Source organism: Myodes glareolus, chromosome 16 (genome assembly GCF_982192425.1).
Source record: "Myodes glareolus chromosome 16, mMyoGla1.1, whole genome shotgun sequence".
Taxonomy (NCBI): domain Eukaryota; kingdom Metazoa; phylum Chordata; class Mammalia; order Rodentia; family Cricetidae; genus Myodes; species Myodes glareolus.
The window spans coordinates 55,527,275-55,533,469 of NC_142041.1; the positions used below are offsets into that span (position 1 = coordinate 55,527,275).

The 6,195-nt window shown below is 45.2% G+C and overlaps 1 long non-coding RNA gene across 1 annotated transcript; it reads right to left on the minus strand.

The window, feature by feature from the left end:
* Positions 1-4,391: 4,391 nt before the first annotated feature.
* On the minus strand, positions 4,392-5,498 carry LOC125391081 (uncharacterized). Its single transcript, XR_007228951.3, has 3 exons — positions 5,104-5,498; positions 4,955-5,010; positions 4,392-4,793 (listed from the first exon to the last, which is right to left on the minus strand). It is a non-coding gene; the product is annotated as an uncharacterized LOC125391081 (long non-coding RNA).
* Positions 5,499-6,195: the final 697 nt, after the last annotated feature.

Sequence of the window (6,195 nt, forward strand, 5' to 3'; positions counted from 1 at the left end):
TGGAGATAGGACTGTGACCACGTGCGTCCAAACAACCAGACTTGAGGTCTATGTTGAACTACTGAGAATAAAAGCCTCTTTCTCTGCTTGAAAGAAAATGAAAAGTAAATGAGTCTGAACTCCAAGTTTGCTTGAGAACAAAGCCAGAAACGTGGTGGGGGAGGGACTTTGGCATCTGGAGCCAGTGAATTCCCTCCATGCCTCAAACCCTAAAGTTTTCTGTGTGAATAAATTTCATTTGGGGTTTTCTGTTCTCAAGCAGAAAGCATACACACTACTAAGCTTCTGCCTTTCTCTGAGGCCTGGGCATTAATAGCAAATAACCAGCACCATACATAGAAGCGCTTCCTAGTCCGCTAATCACCTTTGGAGGAACTCCCAGAGTCATTTGGTACAGCCAGGGCTCGAGTTACTGACACCCAAAGCAGTCTCTCCACATCTGCAACTCAACTAGCCCTTGCACGGCTGCGCCTGTCTTGTCACTTCTTGCCTTTTCCCTTTCCCTCTTGACCCGTCTTCCTGTCTGGGTGTGTTGCCAACAATGTGATGCAAGTTCTCAAATTCTTCACACTGTAGGGAACTTTTATAAGCATTCAGGCACATACTTAAGTGGAACAGGGCAGGTGCAGTTTCTGGCTCCTTGCCAGGCTGGCAAGACTGGCCAGCTCACGCTGGGGGCTATAGGGAACTCTTGAAGGGACTTTCCAATCTGACCTTCCCTGACTCCCGAGGATAGCTCCTCCGAATTGTTCCTCCTTGACTCGTGTTCCTGGCTTTCCTAACTCTCCTCCTAATGTAGCTTTACTTCTAGATTTTGGCTCCAAACAGGCTCCCCTGACCTTTCAGAGATGTTCTGAAAGTTGTGTAGTTGGGTGACTGTCTTGAGAACTCAGTGCATTGTTAAACACTTGGATGGTTTAGGTCAGTCACTCTAGGGGACACCTTGATGTATCTATGGAGTGTAGGAATAAGATATATGAAGCTGTTTGTTGGTGTAGCATGACATTTACTGGTTTATAGTAAATCTTTTCATATAAGGAGTGCACTTTAAAGTAATGACTAAAAAGTTTAGCACAGTGAACACACACCAGTAATATATGGTCATTTTACAAAATACTGTGCACTGCATGCTCTTTTTAATTACTTTCTTTCATTTGTATTTTATATGCATGTCTATGTGGTGTATGTGCACTTGTGTGTGCACGGATGCCAGAGAAAGGCATCTGTTATTCTGTCCCTTTCCACCTTGTTCTTCTCTAAGGCAAGGTCTCTTGCTGAACGTGGAGCTTCTGTTCTTTGGCCAGGTTGGAAGCCAGCAAGCCCCAGTGATCCTCTTGCCTTCGCTTTCTGCGGTTCTGGAGTAACAGGTGCCTAGAATATCATGCCTGGCTGTTACACGATGCTGGGATCCAACTGGCCCTGGTGCTTACCCAACAGGTGCTTAGCTGCTGAGCCACCTCTCCTGCCTCTGTGCTGTCCAGCATACGACGGGCAGCACCGTGGGCCCGATTGTCCTGCATTCGGCACAAATGAGTAAGTAATGCCCTGTGACAGCAGCTGAGATGGCTGTAATATCACTAGAGGATAATTTTTTCCTCCTTTATAATCTATGATGTCATCGACTGCATGGACTATGTAGTCCATGACTGTGTTGTAAAATAGAGTTGATTACTTCAGTGGAATCCAGGGTGTCCGAGTGTGTCCTGGTCAGCACGAGGGGAAAGGTGAAAGCTCTTCACCTTTTCTGCTGGGCGTCCAGCAAACCGCTAGAGCAATGGTTCTCAACCTGTGGGTCGAGACTCCTTCATAGGGTTGCACATCAGATATTAACATGGTGATTTCCAGCAGAAGAAAAATTACGGTTGTGACGTAGCAACAGAATAAGTTTGTGGTGGGGGGGTCACTACAACATGAGGCACTGTATTAAAGGGTACAGCATTAGGAAGGTTGAGAACCACCGCTCTACAGGGTGTCTATCCTGTCCTCTTCTCTGGGGAAACATCCTTGGTTTGAGATCACTTGCATATTGGCAAGGTTTAAAGACACTCCTCCTCACAAGACTGAGTGGCCACTTCTGGGTTAGGCTGAACAATATTGCTGCTCATGCAATGGAGCAGCGTCTGTCTGACAAGTTAGCCCCGTTCATCTGAGCAGTTTCTAGACCTGTGTAATGACTCATCGCAAAGCTGCACCCTCAGTCTGCAGCTGAGAAACATCCCAGGCAACTGGTTAACTTCCAGACAACTGGATGGTAGAATCCTGGTGGACCAAACAATAAAATCCATAGCTACTCAGAAAATAAATGAAGCATCCTTTATATGCAAGTCTCTGACTGGTGTATGGGAAGAAAACATCCATTTAAGTGAGGGATCATGGCTCATGCCTATAATCTAAGCACTTGGGAAAAGGGTTGCATGTTCGAGGTCAGCTTGGAAGATGCAGTAAATATGAGCACAGGGTGAGTTGTGTAATAAGACTTTTTTTTTTAAAAAAAAGGCTTAATTAAATAACAAGCTACATAATAAGACTTAAAAAAGAAGGCCTTATGTGACGAAACAATCCAACTTTGAACAGAATGAACAAGAGACCCAGACAGAAGATAATAAAAATTCAGAGGAAGGCTTTTCCAACTTAGAACAAAAAAAGCAATGACAAACCAAACCAAACCAAAACAACAACAAACCCAGAATGCCATGAAGGAAATAACAATGTTACAACCCCAGAAAAGATCCACACGTGAAGGACCTCTAAGGTGTAGCAAGGAAATGAAAAGAAAATCAGTGATGCTTAAGGCAGAAAGGAGGCGTGGCGGGGAGTGATTGAGATAAACAGGAAGTGAGGTCAGGTCATGCCTGGCCTTGGAGAGTCTGGATGTAATCTATGTGTCAAATGAAGCCACTGAAGTCAGAGAGCCACTGAAGTCAGAGAGCCACAGGCAACATTTGAAATCCTAAGGTCACAGTCACTTCTAAGAGTATGGCCGGGCAGTGGGTTGCGGAAGGAGTGGGGGGGGGAGATCACAGTACTTGTACTTGCAGTACCTCCACGCAGTTGGACGGTGATTCAGGTGAACTTACTAGAATCCGTTGTGGTTGGAATTTTCTTTGGGCCACCAACCAGCTCCCAGATAAAGACACAGAGACTTACTATTAATCACGAATACTCAGCCTTGGCTTAGGATTGTTCCTCTAGCCTTTTTTTTTTTTTTTTTTTTTTTTTTTTAGGCTTGTTCCTCTAGCCTTTTTTTTTTTTTAAACATAATTCAGCCTGTTTCTATTCACCTATGTTTTGCCTCAGGGCGTTTTACCTTTCTTTCATTCTGTATGTCCCACTTTCCTGCTTCCTCTGTGTCTGGCTGGCTGGCTGGCTTCTGGTATCTCCTGGGCATCTCTTTTTCTTTCTCCTTTCTGTAACCTAAATTCTTCCTCCTACTTATGCTCCCTGCCTGGAAGTCCCGCCTATACCTCCTCCCTTGCTATTGGTCACTCAGCTTCTTATTAGACCAATCAGGTGCAGACAAGGTAAAACAGCAACACATCTTATTAAACAAATATTCTGCAATGTAAACAAATACAACATATCTTTGCATGATTACACAGATATCCGTGCAACAGTTCACGTGACAGGCAAGGAACAGAGAAAGCAAGCAGTACTCAGATTTCTTGCCTGAGAGGCTGGTCCGTGGTAGTACCATTAAGTGCATCTGAGAGGGAGAGGCTGTATTTGTTGGCATGCATGAGAATTTGTTCATTTGGAAATTAAGTTTCAGACATGTGTAAGGCAGTCATACGGGGTGTCCAGTGCAAAGCTGTAACCTGGAGAGGAGATCTAGACCTGAGGAAGGATCCATTTAAAATGAAGGCATTGGGGCTGGAGAGATGACTCAATGGTTAAAACACTTGCCTTGCAAACTACAGGAGCAGACTCTAGATTTCCAGAGCCACGTAAATTCCTGGTAGGCATGGCAGCCAGCCAGTAAGTTCAGCCTCAGAAGGCTGGGGCAGGAAATTTTAGATCAAGCTGGCTAACAAGACTAGTGCGGCAGGAAAACTGTGAGTTTGACTGAGAGACCCCACCTCACAGAACGAGGTAGAAGAATGATAAAGAAGGATCCCTGACACCAAGCTGAGGTTTCCCACATGTGCACACATGTGTGCATGCATCTGTACCTGAATATACGTATATGCACACCACACACAAAAAGAAGAAAAATAATAAGTCGATGGAATGAATGATGTTTTGAGGAAGGTGTGGGAGGGAAAGGAAGTCAGAGGCCCTTCCCCTTACCCTTACTTCCAAGTCCTTGTGTAAAAAGGTACTTCTCTGTTTCATTTTCTTTTTTTTAAATTGATATTTATTGAGCTCTACATTTTTCTCTGCTCCCCTCCGTGCCTCTCCCCTCCCTTCTTCAATCCTCCCCCAAGGTCCCCATGCTCCCAATTTACCCAGGAGATCTTGTCTTTTTCTACTTTCTACTTCCCATGTAGATTATATCTATGTAAGTCTCTCTTAGTGTCCACATTGTTGTCTAAGTTCTCTGGGATTGTGGTTTGTAGGCCGGCTTTCTTTATTTTCTGTTCCTTCTTCAAACAGGCCCTCAGCCAATGAGTCAGCTCCGCCTCATTTGCTTTAGAAGGCCGAGTTCCAGCAGGCGTGGTGGTGCACACCTTTAATACCAGCATTTGGGAGGCAGATCCAGGTGGGTTGCTGTGTATCTGAGGCTAACCTGGTCTACAGAGCAAGTTCCAGGACAGCTAGAGCTTTACAGCCAGACCTGTCTCAAAAAACAAAACCTAAAGCAAAAAACCAAATTAGCCAACCAAACAAACCCAAACCAAAATACAAAAACAAACAAACAAAAGCCAAACCAAACCAAACAAAAACAAAGAAAGAAAGAGAGAGAGAGAGAGAGAGAGAGAGAGAGAGAGAGAAAGAAAGAAAACTGGGTTCTTACCACTCCATCTTCTTTCTGATGGTCGTTCCTTCCCCCACCTAAGGTCATCAAATTACCTGTAAAATAAAAGGAAGGAACAAACTTGAAACATTGCCCCCAAACAAGTACCTGAACTAGCACGACAAAAGTATGAACACCAGAAAGACTACCCCTCTGGCCACGTCTTGGGGATTAGCTGTCTTTGTCTTTCCGACTAGTAGGCTTTGTGTTGAATCATGCTTGAGTCTGCGCTGCTGAGTCTTGGTAGTCAGAGTGTGGCACAGTCCACGGAAGGCAGAAACAAGAGAACTGCCTTATCTGAGTCAGCCTCAGTGACTACTTGGACAAGGGAGTGCTCTGTTGAAACTGGGTTGTGAGGCGCAGCGCACCTTCAAACATCAGACGGCATTTGGTGTGGTGCTTAAGACTTCAAGACTCTGTCTGCTTTTCTTTATGGTTAGTGGTTGGGCTTTAGCAGTGTTTAGGTATCTTAGGTCTCTCGCAGTATTTCCTGGTCTGGTAGACTCCACCTCACACCTTCTCCCACCCGTAGCCCCCAGACTGTAGGGGAATATTATTTCAAGGCGTGTCACTTTTGTTTATGCTGCATTTGTTTAACTCTGGGAAACTCTGTGGCTTCGCCAGTCTAAAACACCTGATGGTCTGATAAAGGGCCGAAAGGCCAATAGTGAGGCAGTAGAACGGCGAGGTGAGGCTGGTAGACAGAGAGAATACAGAGGAGGGAAAATCTGGGGGGAGAGAAGGAAGAGCAAGAACAAGTAGAGGACGATGCGAGGGACCAGCCACACAGGTAGCCATGGAGTAAGGAGGAAAGTATGGCATAAAGAAGTAAGAAAAGGAAAAAGTCCAGAGGCAAAAGGTAGTTGGGATCATTTAAGTTAAGAAAAGCTGGCTAGCAACAAGTCAAGATTAGGCCAGGCATTTATAATTATGAATTAGCCTCCGTGTGTGATATTATTTGGGAGCTGGGGGTGGGCACCCCCAAAAGAGTGAAGAGTAAAACAACCAACAACACCAGACTAAGCCAGGATCTAGTTGCTGCTACTGAGAGGAATGAACAGGAAATGCCTTCATCATGGCTGTAGGTTACCCACAACACTGAGGTCCCCTTGCAGTGCTGTTCAGCGTCTACTGAGGTTTCATTTGCCCCGCCCCTTTCCTTCCGGTGCAGCCCGAGGCCCCTTTTCAAGCCTCTTTCCATGCTAAGCTCCTTTTGCTTTTTCACCCGTGGGAAATCATGA